The 17,062-nt window shown below is 48.2% G+C and overlaps 1 protein-coding gene across 1 annotated transcript in view; it reads right to left on the bottom strand.

Annotated features, from left to right (window-relative positions):
• THTPA (thiamine triphosphatase) overlaps positions 1-8,690 on the bottom strand; it is a 55,312-nt gene extending 46,622 nt beyond the window's left edge. Inside the window, exon 1 of the mRNA XM_083472884.1 lies at positions 8,317-8,690. The gene's annotated coding sequence lies outside the window, so the exon portion shown is untranslated. The remainder of the gene's footprint in view (positions 1-8,316) is intronic.
• Positions 8,691-17,062: the final 8,372 nt, after the last annotated feature.

Raw genomic sequence — 17,062 nt, forward strand, 5'->3', positions numbered from 1 at the left:
CCCACTGTAGCTCCTATTCAAGCTATACAGAACCTGACTCACCACCCCAAATTTCATAGGGCAGACCCACATACGCCATACCCCATCTAGGCCCACAAAAGGCCAGCTCAGGGAGATTTGGGTTCGAATCCCTTTTCAAACATGAAGTTCACTGGGCGATGTTGGGCAATTCACACTTCCTCAGCTGCACCTCCCTCACAGGTTGGTTGTGAGTACAAAAGATAGAAAGCAGACAGCCCTCAACAGAAGACACGTTAAGATTAATTTCTACCTTCAGGGGTCCTGGGATAATGCTATATTGTTGGGTCAACATCACCCTTGGTGTAATAAGAGGCTCAAAGAGCTCAGATTTAACCGATCAATTCAGCCCCGGGCAGCTCCTACTTTGCTCCTGCCTAGCTGATAAAACTCACCCCCTATGCCCTCCCCATCTCTTGGACCAGCCTACAAAACTCAAAACTCATTGCCTGCCTGCCTGCCCCACACAGCTCCCCATTGGCTTTGTGCCAGAGGCTCCTGCGCTGCCACCAGCCCCACTGTTCCTATGTGGGGCTGCCCTTGGAAGACAACATGGCAACTTCAACTGGTGCAAACTGCAGCGGCCACATTAGCGGCTGGGCTTCCCTGTAGATCTCAAAAGCCCCTGGGCCCAATTCACCGTGCTCATGTTGGTGTTTAAAGCCGTAAACGCCCTGAATACCTGAAAGACAGTCTCCTTCGATACAGACTCTCTCAGGTGTTTAGATTGGCAAAGAGGGGCAGCCCTCTTTCTTGTTCCAGTGCCCTCACAAGCTCTGGGAGGTGGCAGCCCAGGACAGGGCCTTCTTTGTGGCAGCCCCTAAGTTGTGGGACTCCCTCAGAGAGGTGTACCTGGCACCCTCATTGTATGGCTTTTGGCAAATGCTGAAGATGCACCCCTTTATCCTAGCTTTCGGCACTCAAAAGTGCGTAATTCTTGACCCACCTTATTTCTGTACTGGTGGGTTGTTTCAAACTGTTTTTCATATTGCTTTTTAATTGTAACTCACCCTGGGACCTTAGGGTGGAGGGTGAAAATAATAATAATAATAATAATAATAATAATAATAATAATTACTTCTGATGGTGGGAAATAGAATCAGACTCTGCCAAGTGATCCTGTGCACAGTCCCAACCAGCGCTAGAATCTCAGCTTCAAGATCTCTCCACAATCTCCCTACGTCTGCTAGGCCTGACCCAATGCCTGCCTTTCACTATCACACGCCAATTACCATATTTTTTGCTCTATAAGACTCACTTTTCCCCTCCTAAAAAGTAAGGGGAAATGTGTGTATGTCTTATTGAGCGAATGCAGGCTGCACAGCTATCCCAGAAGCCAGAACAGCAAGGGGGATCGCTGCTTTCGCTGCGCAGCGATCCCTCTTGCTGTTCTGGCTTCTGAGATTCAGAATATTGTTTTTCTTGTTTTCCTCCTCCCAAAACTAGGTGCGTCTTGTGCTCTGGTGCGTCTTATAGAGCGAAAAATACGGTATTTATTGAGTTCAAACAGGGCTGAAAACAGACCCGCACATAATAAATGAAAATACACACACACATTAATAAAGCAGAACTGACCCCCGCAAAAATACTGTTTGGGGTTTGTGGCAAAGATTGGCCTCTAACATAAATGTTTTGGTTTCAGAGGATCAATTAATGCTTGATTTTTAAAAGACGTTTCTAGCCCTCATGACTGTACTGGGGCATTAGGGGTGTGAAGCTTAGAAACGGGTTTGTGCTGGAATCAAAAAGCTGAAGAAACAAATGATAAGAAGGCATCTGTTTGCGGTCTGGGCAGAGGAGGGAGAGCTGAGTCTAAGAACTCGCTGGACTCACGGTACTTTTCTTCTGACGTCTTCCCTACGGATCGGGAAAGGCAAATGAGAAGGGCAGGAGGAAGGTGGCTCTCTGTTTCTCTGTCAACGAAAACACGACTCCAAGCTGATACAACACAGAGTACAGTCCTTTCTAGACTGCACCATTTCAGACTGCAAGCTTGGAAAGTCCCAATAACACCCCCTCACACCTCCCTGTTCTTAAAAAATGAGCACATCAGCATTCTAATCTAACCCTCTCTTTTGCTTGCAATATTTCCCCCCACAATGGGGAAAGCATTCAAACAGATGATTCCCCCATCTGTAGTCTGAGTGGTACAGTCCACCATGGATATTTCTGCAATGGGCTTGGTGACATTGACACTGCTGTTTGTTTCAGTGTGCTCAATCTCTGGCACAATAAACAGGTTCTGGGGCTAAACTCTGGCTCCAGATCAAGCCTCTCCTCTCCTGAAGCATCTTGCATTACGACAATATTTGAAAACCATCATCTGCATTGATTAGCAAAAATATTCCGCTAATTTCTCTCAGGTTCCTGAACAATGGCTCCTCTCTTGAATCATCTCACCTTACGAGGATATTCAAAGATCATTATCTGCATTGATGAGCAAAAATATTTTGCTACTTACCGTGGGCTGATTAAATTCAGCATCACCAAATCAACAGACTCATCAGTGCTCTTTTGCTGCAAAATATATACAAGTGGTGCCCCACAAGACGAATGCCTCGCAAGACGAAAAGCCCGCTAGACGAAAGGGTTTTCCGTTTTTCGATGCGCTTCGCAAGACGAATTTCCCTATGGGCTTGCTTCGCAAGATGAAAACGTCTTGCGAGTCTTGCGTTTTTTTCCGCTTCCCCCCCTTTTCTAAGCTGCTAAGCCGCTAATAGCCTTTTAGCCGCTAAGCCTTTAATAGCCGCTAAACCGCTAATAGCGCTAAGCTGCTAATAGGGTTGCTTCGCAAGACGAAAAAACCGCTAGATGAAGAGACTCGCGGAACGGATTATTTTCGTCTTGCGAGGCACCACTGCACATCTACCTAGATCTGTATACACACAAACACCATGGATGAGAACAAGGCGAGTGACACCCATCGGCTCTCTGCTCCAAATGTATGACATGCTCTGCATTGAAACATCATACTGGTAACCCCAAAAACTACACCTGTGCTATAGACCTGCAACATTTTGAAGCCTGCTCAGCTCTTGAGTGTTTCTCCACCACCAAAGAATCGTGGGAACTGTAGTCTTCTGGGGAGGCTGAAAATTCTTCCCTAGCCTATGTCCATCAACTTTTAGTTGCTAGGCACAGCTATTAGGTCTGAAACTGGTCTAACATCTGCAAACATTAACCAGTCAGAAATCCCCAAGGCGCCAAGCATGTTTTGCGACTGGTCCACGTCCAATTGCGACCACATGGTGATCTATGGAGGGCAGGTTGGCAACCGACCTCTCCACCCGGCTGGCACGTCCAACTTCCTTAAGCAGGAAAGCAGAAAAGCTTATTTATTGTGTTTATATCCCATGTTTTCCTCCAAGCGGTACATGGTTCACCCCCATTCTCAGTTAATGCCTACAACGACCCTGTGAGGTAGGTTAAGGGACTGGGAGTGGCCCAAGGTCACCCAGTGAACGTCATGACTGAGTGGGGATTTGAACCCTGATCTCCCAGGTCCTGATCCGACACTCTAACCACTACACCACACTGGCTTCCTAGCGTACTTCTGCTATGGGAACACTATACAGTGGTACCTCTGGTTGCAAAAGGAATCCACTCTGGAGCCCTGTTCGCAACATGAGCAGAATGCAACCCGCGTCTGTGCATGCGCGGGTTGCGATTTGCCGCTTCTGCACATGTGCCTAACATCATTTTGAGCGTCTGCACATGCGCAAGCGGTGAAACCCGGAAGTAACCCCGTCCGGTACTTCCAGGTCGCCGCAGGACGCAACCTGAAAACGCTCAACCTGAAGCAAATGCAACATGAGGTATGACTGCATAAATTGAGTAGGTATATAAATATGAAGAAAGCAAAATGTCTCTTAAGAGAAAGCACCATAGCCAGACTTCTACTTGCCACCTTCTCTCAAAAGGAGCTCCCCCATTCTCAACATGAAATTCTGTTTAAGCTATAAATGTTAAAAGTGGAAATTGCAGCCACTGTGCTGCTGCTGAGAGCTAAACCATGGTTTGGCTCAACGTGCCACCTGAACCCAGGCTTGTGGTTTATTTTGAACCCCCACAAAGCAGGAACCACAACTAAACAATCCCTGACCATCCAACCTCTGCCACCTTCCGAGGTCACATGTTCCACCATGAATTGCTCTTCTGGTCAAAAAGTTCTTCCTAAATTTGGTGGGACTCTCCTTTCTTGTGATTTGAATCAAACTGGCTCGTCTCCTACCCTCTGCAGCAGCAGGAGACAAGCTTGTCCCCATCTTCCATGGGGCAGCCCCTCAAGAAGAAGAAGAGTTGGGATTTGATATCCCGTCTTTCACTACCTTTAAGGAGTCTTAAATTGGCCAACATTCTCCTTTCCCTTCCTCCCCCACAACAAACACTACAAGAAAGAAGATTCCACCTAAACATTAGGAAGAACTTCCTGACAGTAAGAGCTGTTCGACAGTGGAATTTGCTGCCAAGGAGTGTGGTGGAGTCTCCTTCTTTGGAGGTCTTTAAGCAGAGGCTTGACAACCATATGTCAGGAGTGCTCTGATGGTGTTTCCTGCTTGGCAGGGGGTTGGACTCGATGGCCCTTGTGGTCTATTCCAACTCTATGATTCTATGATTCTATGATTCTAGGTGAGTGGGGCTGAGAGACTTCAGAGAAGTGTGACTGGCCCAAGGTCACCCAGCAGCTGCAGGTGGAGGAGCGGGGAATCGAACCCAGTTCACCAGATTACGAGTCCACCGCTCTTAACCACTACACCACACTGGCTCTCTCAGATATTTGAAGATGGCTCTCATAGCGGCTCTGTCTTCTCTTCTACAGGCACCCAACTACCTCAACCGTTCCTCCTAAAGACCTTTATAATCTTGGTCTCTGTCTTCCGGCACCCGTTCCAGCTTGTCAATATCCTCCTTAATGCTAAGCTACAGTTCGGTTTAGCAGCACGTGCAAAGCAGCTCTGTGCCGGTCCTGAGATTCGCAAAGAATTTACTTCAGCTGTCGAAAACCTACTACCATACAGTTCCGATGCTCAGGAAAGAAAGGAAACAGAACTCCAGCCCGGATTAAGAGGGGAACTTCCTCAGTCCCATTTACATAGGCTCAAAGAATGACGAGATCTCTTTCTGTACTAATTTGGCACTATTTGTTCAGTTGGCTGGCAAGTTGCCTTTCCAGTTCAGCCTTTCCAAAGGACTCAGGGAAGGTGAATTCTACCCAAAAGGAAACCAAAATGCCACGAAAACAGCCACCACTGAATCACAACTGCAAAGAAAAAGCCCAATGTGTTGAGGCGTTCGAGCCAGGCAGATTTGTGAACCAGCCAGCTTCACGCCCATCATACAAAAAGCTTAAAAACATGCACAGTTCTTAACTCTAGCTACCAAACAAGGAACCAAGGCAGGCACAACGATTACGGTTCGTGCTAACTATGGTTTGTGGCCTTAAACGCTCGCTGCTATCTCAATTGCACAGCAAAACTACAGCACAGGTTACTAAACTAAGCACCAGCCCTCGATGACGGGCATATGGAGATATCAGCAAGAGACCGGCTTATCGCCGTATGTACTGTGGTTTGCTGGAATGCTCAACCATGCAAACCATACTTTGGAAGCCCACTGCAAACCACAGTTTCACAATCCGGGTTGGTGGGCGATCCTTTTAAGCGATGGTCTAGCTGGGCATTCAGACATGACACTTAACCATATTTACAGAAAACAAGCCAGAGTTCGGCTGTTTCCAGTCCATCAGGTCGTTATAAGAATTTTGTAACTAAAAAAAATCATGGCTTGCTTTTAGGTGCCAGGCAAAACCAGACATTTGGTCCTTAATTTGAAGGGTTCCTGGGTATGTCGGTGGCTTCTCTTTATAATTATTTGTCGACGGAGTGGACCTGTCCTAATACATACAAGCATTTTAGAATTTCTTTTTATTCTTGTTATTACATTTGGCGTTAACGTCTCATTTGTACGCTGCAAGACGACTTGGGAAACATTCAAGTGAAAAGCCATATATATATATATATATATATATATATATATATATATATATATGAAATTCACTGATCTTTGTAAACTGCTCTGGAATCCTTTTCCAGCCAAAGAGAAGGCTAAAAATGCTTCAGATAAAATAAATAGGCATTATTTCTTCTGGAAGGCATTCCTGGAAGACATTCCAGGTCAGACTTTAATGGATCTGTAAGGCAGAGACCCGAAGCAGATTTATTACAGAAATGAGCCCTACTGAGGTCAATGGGACTTACTTCTGGGTAAAAATGATTGCCCTTCACCTGCCCAAAACACCTCTGTCTGTATTTGGGATAATCAACCATTGGCCCGCCAGATGTGGTCGGACTACAACACCCATCAGCCTTGCCCATTGGCCATGCTTGCTGGGGCTGATGGGAGTTGGAGTTCACATTCCCCACCCTGCTCTGCGTCCAAGATGGCTGAATCTGGCATTGGGGCAAAACAGAGGAGGCAGTCTTTGGGGTACGTAGGATCCTAATGATTAAAGACTTCATACGTCAAAATGAATATCGGGGCTTGAGGGATTTTATTTTGTAATTTAAACTGAGTTAAAATAATTCTTTTTACACACACGAAACCCCCGGAATTGGCGTGGGGTAGCATTTTCCACCTGGCACTCTGATGAAGTGAGTGATTAGGAAGCAGGAAAGGGGCAGGGGGAAAACTGAAATTCTAAAAGGGCACAGGATCAGACCGGAAAAGGGGTCCTCTCCACGCACTCTCTGCGTCTGGACAATTATAACGTGTTTCGCTTTAAAGCTTTTGGAAATTGAAAATAATTCTCCTTGATGAAAATTGTCTCTTAGAGTTTATTAGGGCTGAAGACTTGATAGACATGATTAATCAAGTAATTTATTAATCACAGATTAAAACGTGGGGTTTTAATCAGATTTTAATCAGAGCTGTCTGGGCAGGCATCTTTGGTTTGTAAGTCATCTATGACTACCCCTCGACTCAAGCAACACATCTCAGATAAACTCCGAACCAATAAGGATCCACCGATAAATTGGCTTGTATCTATATTGCACAGTAAGTGTGCTGCTGAAGCCTCCAGCAGTGATTGGCTGAGCTTCTGTGATGACACGGAATGCTTTCAGGTGCTCCAGGTTCTATGGGGACAAAGCTATTGGAATGTTTGTAGGTCCGGTTTCTGTGAGGAAAGGGAAAACTAGGAGTTTGGCTGGAATTTAAGCCTCACAACGACCTTTGGTCTGAGGATAAGGAAGATATTATGGAAAGTAAAGAAGCCCAGAAGCCCAGAGGTAAGGTGGATGAAGAAACAGGTAAAAAACCAAAAACCAAACAAAACAGAACAGAACAGAAACACAGCGAGAAGTTGGGGGAAGAGAAAGAAGCTTCAGCAAAACGGAAGAGAAAATAGGGAACAAAGAAGGAGCTAACAAGAAATGGGGAGAAGGGCTGAATTTCACAAATTGATATGAATTAACCACCCAGTTCTTGGGATGCTGGTTTCTAGTTGATTTTAATGGGACACATTTGACTGTGCACTGATCATATTAATGATTAGTGCAAGGCCATTATCTTCATCAAAAAAGTTCTTAATTGGTTTGGATGTTCCCCTCCCTCTAAGCCACCTGGAAAATTATAGGTTGTCAGCTCACTAAAAAATGTTAATTAAAAATATTTAAAATGAGGAGGAACATTTTAAGAGATTTTTTTTTTCTTTTTGAGCCACAAAGGTCTTGGAAGTTCTCTCTTTCTCCCCTCGCCCCTAATATACATTTTAATTTGTGCTAGCGTTACAGCAGGGGTAAAAGTAAACTGTTTCCCCCCTGAGCCCCACTAGAAGAGGGGGGGGGGGCAAAAATTGAAACAGGAGCATCCTGAAAACAAAAATGTTTTTATACGGATCTTTAAGAAGGCAAACCCTGAAAGCCTCAACAAATTTCTTCAAAAATTAAGGTTCATAATTCCGGTTTTTTAACACTTCATTCCTTCCGCCGATAAGGGCGGACCGTTTCTATGGAACCATTTGTAGCCAAACCACAACCCAATAAGCAAAAATATCAAAACTACGTTGAACAGCCAAGGTGGCTTCCATCGGCCTCCCATTCCACCAATCTGAACAAACCGTTTGCTCAGCTTCTCGCTATGGGTAGTTGAATAACCACCATACCCATCCTACGATATGCCCCACCCAACATAAAATGCAAACATTTATCATGTCAGCAACCCTCCTCTCCCAAAACTGCTGCCAGAGAACCCACAACTCCTATTCCTGGAGGTGCAGGAAAAGAAATTTCAAGTCTATACCTTGTTGGTCCACGAAGGAGGTTGGCTGAAGACTGAAGATCTTCCGAGCTCCTGGTCTTGACCTGCAGACATCCGTTCAATGGTGGCAGATTGATACGGCTGAGAAAGAGAAAACAGACAGATAGATGGAAAGGAGCAGGAGAAAGGAAGATGTCTACCCGACCGAACGCCGCTCGGTCTGCCCCGTTCCCCCTGCGCCACGTCCTCCCGTGCCCGCCAGGGTCTCCGCCTGCCGCGACGAGGCTGTGCCCAGGCAGCAGGGATGGCAGCGACTTATCATTCTCCTCTGCTTCTCTGCCGTTTGCCGCAGTGCCAAGATCAGCGACTCTGTTCACGTGCCAGTGCGGGTGATGCCAGCCCCAACCGGCTTTGACTCAGTGCCAACTTCAGATGGTCACAGGTGTGCCAGTGTGAAAAGAGGGAGTGGGGCTGGGTAGGGAGAGACAGAGAGAGAGAAGGAGGAAGGGACGTTTAATACAGAACTGATCTGGGTGCCAATAATGCCCGCGGCACGATCTGGCAGATGCCCTTCCTCTCCCCCAAATGGCACCCCTCAAGTTGCACCCGCCCCCACACTTGCCCAGGCTTTTATTTCCACGTCTACCTCTCTCCTTCTCTCTCTCTGATCCTATTCTAGTGTCAATCCCAGTCTCTCATCCCAAATGCCCGCAGCTCCGCCCGGGTGCAACCTCAGATGCCCGTCACCAAAGCACCCACCCGGCTCCATCTCCTCTCCCTTCCTTCGCCTTCCTCCTGCCTCTTCCATGCCTCCCAACACCTCGCCACCTGCCAGCTGCTGCCAAACGGAGAGAGCGGAGCCGGGGGGCATGGTGCCAAGCACGCGAAAAGCGCCGCACACCCTCGCACACATCTCAGAGAGAAAGAGAGAGATTTGCACGCGGCGCGCCAGCCTCCACCCTGGTGCCAATCCGTTCGCTCTGGCCCTCTCTCTTGCCTCCCATCTCCCTGCGGGCACAGCCTTGCCAGCTGCTGCTTGCTGCCTTGCCTGCTCCTTCCCCCCCCCACTCCCTTTCGCTGTCATCATGCACCAACCTGGCATCTCACACTCAGCCTCCCCCCCCACCCGCCCTACACACCAGCACCCCTGCCCGGTTGGCATTAAAGCTGGCGAGCGGAGCGAATGCCGCAGAGGGAAGGGAGGGTGGCAGGGCGGGCGGCTGCTCTGTGCCAGCTGTCATCGCCCCTCCCCCGAGCAGAATCGCTTCGGGTATCGGGCTGGCATATACCACCTCCTCTCCTTCCTCTCCACACCCCCCCCACAACCTCCATCCTTCTGCCTCCCCCCTCCATCCCTGCGCTTATCGTTCGCTTTTTCGTTCTATCCATCCCTTGCTTCTCTGCCCCCTTCCCCTCGTCGCTCGCTCTCCTTCGAAACCCTCGTCCTCCACACTGTCATCCTTTCCCCCCTCTTTTCCTATCACCCTTTCTCTTCCTCCCCTCTCTCTCTCTCTCTCTCTCTCTCCTTCATGCGGTGCCAACCTCGTTCCAGCACCCATTTCCAGTTATGTCCTGTGGTGCAGGTGCCAGCCCATTATGCCAACCACGCGGGGAGGGGGGGGGGGAGAGAGATACAAGGGTTTGTGCGAATGTGTGTGTTTGCATGACCAAGCCTGGCGTCCCTTCCGGAGAAGAGACGAAACACACACACACACACAAAACACCCGACTCCTTGGGCTTTCGTCGCGCCCACCCTATCCGCCGTTGAAAGTGGCACGGTGCCAACCCAGGAACAACCATCTGTGCCCCCCGTCTGCAGCACCCCTCCCCCCCGCCACCGCACTAATTGGCAGCTGAATTAATTAAATCCTGGATGCTAATTAACATTCCGACGGTGCAATGGTGGGGGAGGAAGAGGAGGGGTTCGGAAGAGGGATCTCCGGCGGGCATCGAGGCAGAGGGAAAAGTGGGCAAAGAAAGTCAAGGATTTGGGGGTGCCATTTAATGGGGGGCAGGAAGTGTTTTGCCTTCCCCCCCCCCCAAAAAAAAACCTGGGAGGAAAGTAGAGTGTTAGGAGGGAGCAAGGATAGGACCTTGAGAAGGAGGGAAGCCAATAATCAGAAGTAATTATAAATTGTGATGCAAACATTAAAAAGCAACAACTTGGGGTTTGGTGTCCAGATATTTTAATGTAACCAATATTCCTCTTAGGGAAAGTGTTTTTTGGGGGGTGGGAGGCAAGGGCAAGATTATTGGCCAACTGGCAAAAATATGAACGTTACGAATTAAATAACGAGAGATATCTGAAATGGCAAGGAGGGAAATGTTACACGAAAAGAGAATCAAAAGTGCTGAAACACACTTGCTCCCCACTGAAACCAATCACAATTGCAAAAAAAATTCCCAAAACTCCAAATTTACATCCCAAAAATTGGTTTGGTACCCTTTGTTTTTAAATGGTGGAGCTGAGGGCAAACTTCCCATAAGCTAAAGTCAATCGCTTGCCTGCTGTGCTGATTTCACCAGTGGAGTTCATCACATTTCATATTATCGCCAACTAATATCAATGGGACCTTAATGGGCTTCCTTTAGACTGAACCTCACCTTGAGTCTGTGGCTCTCTATCTGCCGCAGGGCCACAACTGCTTTCGATGGGGATTCGAAGGTCAATTTTCCTTCATCAGGGCTAGAACAATCCCCTTTTCTAAAAAAAACACTGGACTCCAGAAATTTGATCAAATTCTTGTGGGCCAGTTCTATGAGATGGGAATGTTTGGGCTATATCCAACTAAATTGGACTCAAGAGTAGATTCCCTGTAATTACCGTATTTTTTGCACCATAACACTCACTTTTTTCCTCCTAGAAAGTAAGGGGAAATGTCTGTGCGTGTTATGGAGCGAATGTCTACGGGTGGCCGGGGGGGGGGGGGAATCTACTGCAGTCGTGAACAGAGGATCCATGGTTCCCCTTCCTTCCCTCCTCCGTGGCTCGCTTTGAAACAGCAAAGCGGGAGAAGAGCTGCTGAGTGGGGAGGAGAGAGGGACAGAGAGCCTGCTTGCTTTAAAGGAGCAAAGCGGGAGAGGAGAGGAGCCTTCTCCCCTTATACCCCTCTTCTTCATTATTAGCAGCATCCTTCTCCACCCACCCCACGCATGCTTCTTCTCCCCTTAAACCCCTCTTCTGCATTATTAGCAGCATCCTTCTCCTTGTCCCTTGAGTGCTTTCCCTTCCCTCTCCACTTAAAACGTGGTTACAAAGCACGGATCCACATGGATCCTCAGAATTTTTGCATTGGGCTACTCCAAACTCACTGTCAGATCACATGTCTGTGGCCACAGCATGAACCACAAAAATCATACATCCACTGTCTCGTTTAGAATTTTTTTGTTCTTGTTTTCCTCCTTTAAAAACTATGTGCGTGTTATGGTCGGGTGCGTGTTATAGAACGAAAAATACGGTAACTGAGTCATACCCATTCATTCCAAAGGATCGCAAATGCTGGAAACAGCCCCAGATTTCAGTTCAAACACTGCTAGAACTTGCCTGCCCAGAAAGAACTTTCTTGTTGGTACTCCGATGCCTTTTGAAGACTTAGTTGTTGGAGCAGCTGTTCAATACATTTGATTCACCGGGTTCTGGGTTTTATCTGCTGTTCTGTCTTGCTTTTAGATTTCTTCCGTTTCTTTTCTTTCTGTAACGTTACCCGCGATTGTTTTCCATCATTCCGAGATGGGAAGCAGAGCTGCTCTATCCTCTGAGATCAGGGATGTTGGGTTCTCCTCTCCAGCTGGTTGTTAGAAGTGTGAGCCAAGCCACTTAAGTAACGCAGGCGGTATCCAGAGAGAAATGAAATCCTGATAATGCTTTCCGGAGGAAAACTGCATAATTTGAGGAGAAACAAAAGAAGTTTCGTTTTTCTGACTTCAGGCCTTGTACACAGCAGAGAGACATTCAACTAAACATACAGAGGTAGCGCTCCCTCAGAACTACACAGCCAATCAGAGCACGTGCCACTTACTAGAGATCATGCCACACTGCCTGCTTGCTACGCACCCCCTCTTCGCCAGCTGACTTGCCGATAACAAAATGAAGCCTTACGTTACAAACTGAATGGTCCCTGCTGCCACATTTCCAATAAGAAGAAATTTGTACAGTGGTGCCTCGCAAGACGAAATTAATTCGTTCCGCAAGTCTCTTCGTCTTGCAAATTTTTCGTCTTGCGATGCACGGTTTCCCATAGGAATGCATTGAAAATCAATTAATGCGTTCCTAGGGAAACCGCCTTCAGACCAGGTCCGGGGACAGTCTGTCCCCGGACCTCTTCTGAAGGCTGGGGGGGGGGGACAAGGGCTTTTCTTCCCACCCCCAGCATTTTAAAAAAACCCCGGGACAGCGGAGGACTTCTCCGCTGTCCGGGCGATCTTAAAATGCTGGCGGGCGGCATTTTAAAATCGCCCCGGGACAGCGGAGGACTTCTCCGCTGTCCGGGGCGATTTAAAAGCCCCTGGGAAGGCAGGCAGGGGGGACAAAGACTTTCGCCCCCCGCCCGCCTTCAGAAGGTGTTCCCGCCCCCGCGCCCCGCTTCGGAGCAGCGTTCCGAAGCGGGGCAGCTGGGGCAGGTGTTCCCGCCCCCCGCCCCGCTTCGGAGCAGCGTTCCGAAGCGGAGCGGCTGGGGCAGGTGTTCCCGCCCCCCGCCCCGCTTCGGAGCAGCGTTCCGAAGTGGGGCGGCTGGGGCAGGTGTTCCCGCCCCCCGCCCGGCTTCAGAGCACCGGGAGAAGCGATCTCCCCACCGCCCCTTGCTTCAAAAGAGGTCCGGGGGCAGCGGGAAGCGCTTCCCGCTGTCCCCGGACCTGGGGCTGCGGGGAGAAGATCGCTTCTCCCCGCCGCCCCTTGCTTCAAAAGAGAAGACCCGCTGTCCCCGGGGCGAGCTTCGTTTTGCGAAGCAAGCCCATAGGGAAATTCGTCTTGCAAGGCAACTCGAAAACGAAAAAACCTTTCGTTTTGCGAGTTTTTTGTCTTGCGAGGCGTTCATCTTGCGGGGTACCACTGTAAACTAAGAATTAGTCTCGGTTTGCTTTTTTCCTGTTCTTCCTCCCTTCCCCTTTTATGCAATGTCTTTTAAAGATCGCAAGCCTGGGGGCAGGGGCTGTCGTATTACTGATCTTTATAAATCAACCTGGGAGCCATTTTGGGGACACAGAACAGAGTTAAAAGCGCTTCAAATAACAAGTGTTTGGATTTTATACAGCCAGTCGCGTCTTTGGATGGAAAGGTAGGGTCCAAATTTGCTTTTAAAAATTATTATTCACTATGGTTTACTTTGTAGAGGAGACGCAGCTTCTCTATAAGCCACGATTCAAACAAACCACAGTTAAGATTAACCATTGTTCGGATGACATGGGGTAGTCTGAGGTTTCTCCGAACGTCAAAACACCTTCCTCCAACCTCTAGATGTTTTGGAGTGCCATTCCCATCAGCCCCGGTAGTTGGGACATATGGGAGTCCTACTCCCAACCATCTGGAGGGCACCAGGTTGGGGAAGATTGCACTAAACTACGGTTTAGTGTTATGTCCACAGTGGGCTAGGTTGGCAAAGCTGCTTATCACGCAGCAGGGATTCTGCCATTCAAGAAAGCCAAGTAGGAGTTCCTCTAGTCAGTGGCATTATAGAATTGTACAGTTGGAAAGGGTTCCAGGGGTCATCCAGCCCACCCCCATGCGATGGAGGAATCATAGCGTTCATCTTAAGATTACATTTTACAGGGCGCCTCTATCCTAAGCAGCCCTTTCCATGGATACTACTTAACATTTCTGTGTGGTCCAGAGCTAAGGAAATTCAGCCAGGGTGCACTATGCTGGACCATTACAGGACATGGGTTCAGTTTAAAGGTAAAGGTAAAGGGACCCCTGACCATTAGGTCCAGTCGTGGCCGACTCTGGGGTTGCGGTGCTCATCTCGCTTTACTGGCCGAGGGAGCCGGCGTCCAGCTTCCGGGTCATGTGGTCAGCATGACTAAGCCGCTTCTGGCGAACCAGAGCAGCGCAGGGAAACGCCGTTTACCTTTCCGCCGGAGCGGTACCTATTTATCTACTTGCACTTTGATGTGCTTTCGAACTGCTAGGTTGGCAGGAGCTGGAACCGAGCAACGGGAGCTCACCCCGTTACAGGGATTCAAACCACCAACCTTCTGATCGGCAAGTCCTAGGCTTTGTGGTTTAACCCACAGCGCCACCTGTGTCCTGTTTACCCCTCCTTAAACACCAAATCCCACAAAATCACCAGGAGCCACAAGCAACCCGAGGCATTAGATCCATTACAAACGTTAGGCCAAAAAAAGGGGGGAGTCTATTTATGCATTCTAGCAGCACAAAAAGCACCATTTTTATTCCTTAAACAAGGCAAGGCGGCACAATATGGAGAGTCTCACAGTATGAAAAATTGTTCTTCTTCCACCATTCCGACTTCCCCTATTTATCCCCGAGTTGCATTGTAATAAATCTCTCGCAGCGGAGATGGATGCCTGAGTTGTTTTATTTTTTCACACTGATGCTGCTTTAAGTATTGCGACGATACGTGCTTTCATATAAAAAGCAGGGGTCGCACCGTAGACACATCTGGGATTTTTGAGCAAGGGCTGCGGGCACCGACCCCGCTGGGTCTCTTTTCTTCTCCGGATTGTACTGTATTACGCACTTCGCTTTCTCAAGGGATCTGGGTAAGAGTTAGCCAGAGCCTCAAAAAGCACAGAGAGATGTAATAGGAAGTGGAGAAAGATTGTCACTTTTCCAACTTCCTCCTTCAGGTCAAGGCGGGGAGAAAGTAAACATTCCCAGAAATTCATGCCCAAGGAGACAGTGAGGGGCTTGGCTCAGAGGTTTCATTGGCACCAGGCTAAGATTTCAAGGGTGCCACGTTGGCAACCCATGATTATAGGTAAAGGTAAAGGGACCCCTGACCATTAGGTCCAGTCGTGACCGACTCTGGGGTGGTGGCGCTCATCTCGCTTTATTGGCCGAGGGAGCCAGTGTACAGCTTACGGGTCATGTGGCCAGCAGGACTAAGCCGCTTCTGGCGAACCAGAGCAGCGCACGGAAACGCCGTTTACCTTCCCGCCTATTTATCTACTTGCACTTTGACGTGCTTTCGAACTGCTAGGTTGGCAGGAGCAGGGACTGAGCAACGGGAGCTCACCCTGTCACGGGGATTCAAACCACCGACCTTCTGATCGGCAAGTCCTAGGCTCTGTGGTTTAACTCACAGCACCACCCGCGTCCCTGCCCATGATTATACCATGGTTTTAAATAAAAGTAATTATTATTATTATTATTATTATTATTATTATTATTATTATTATACCCTGCCCATCTGGCTGGGTTTCCCCAGCCATTCTGGGTGGCTCCCAATTGAATATTAAAAACATGATACAGCATAAAACATTAAAAACCTCCCTAAACAGGGCTGCCTTCAGATGTCTTTTAAAGGTAGGATAGTTGCTTATTTCCTTGACATCTGACAGGAGGGTGTTCCACAGGGCGGGCGCCACCACCGAGAAGGCCCTCTGCCTGGTTCCCTGTAACCTCATTTCTTGCAGTGAGGGAACTGCCAGAAGGCCCTCGGAGCTGGACCTCAGGGTCTGGGCTGAACAATGAGGGTGGAGATGCTCCTTCAGGTACAATATACTGGACCAAGGCCGTTTAGGGCTTTAACGATCGACACCAACACTTTGCATTGTGCTCGGAAATGTAATATAATATAGAAACAAAATAGAAAACGAAATATAAAAGCCTCCAGGCATGTTCTCTACGTTGCCCATTGTTATTCAACGTCTTTATAAGCGACTTGGATAAAGGAATTGAGGGGATCTCACATCAAATTTGCAGAGGCACCAAACTGGGGAGGGGTAGCTAATGCCGCAGAAGATTGAATCGGGATTCAAGATGACCGTAACAGATTGGAGAACTGGGCCCAAGCTAACAGAAATGAATTTCAATAGGGACACATGTAAGGTTCTGCACTTGGGCATGGAGAATCCGCTGCATAAATATAAGATGGGGGACACCTGGCTGGCCAATAGTGCATGTGCAAAGGATCTAGGAGTCTTAGTGAACCACAAACTTCACACGAGCCAACAGTGTGATGCTGCGGCAAAACAGCAAATGCTATTCTAGGCTGCATCAACAGAAGTATAGAAAGGAAGTCATAGCACCCTTTTATTTTATTCTGTCTGGTTCAGACTGGGAGTACTGTGTCGAGTTCTGGGCGGCACAATTTAAGGAGGATATTGACAAGCTGGAATAATGTGCAGAGGAGGGCGACCAAGATGATCAAAGGCCTGGAAACCGAGCCTCATGAGGAATGGTTGAGGGAATGGCGTAGGTTTAGCCTGGTAAAAAGAAGACTGAGAGGAGATATGATAGCCATCTTCAGATATCTCGGGGGCTATCACATGGAGGACGGAACAAGCTTGTTTTCTCCTGCTCTGGATGGTAGGGCCTGAACCAACGCCTTCAAGTTACAAGAAAGGAGATTCTGAGTCAATATCACTCCACCCCCTTTCACCTGTGGCCCCACCCACCAAATATCCCCCCATTTCTGTCCTATAGAATAGCAACCATTGCAGAATCAAACTGCAAAATAAAACGTCTGGCCAATTTACCTACCGTATTTTTCGCTCTATAACACGCACCAGACCATAACACGCACATAGTTTTTAGAGGAGGAAAACAAGAAAAAAAATATTCTAAACGAAATAGTGGATATATGATTTTTGTGGTTCATGCTGTGGC

Source organism: Podarcis liolepis (assembly GCF_965112155.1).
Source record: "Podarcis liolepis genome assembly, chromosome: 13".
In the NCBI taxonomy this organism is placed as follows: domain Eukaryota; kingdom Metazoa; phylum Chordata; class Lepidosauria; order Squamata; family Lacertidae; genus Podarcis; species Podarcis liolepis.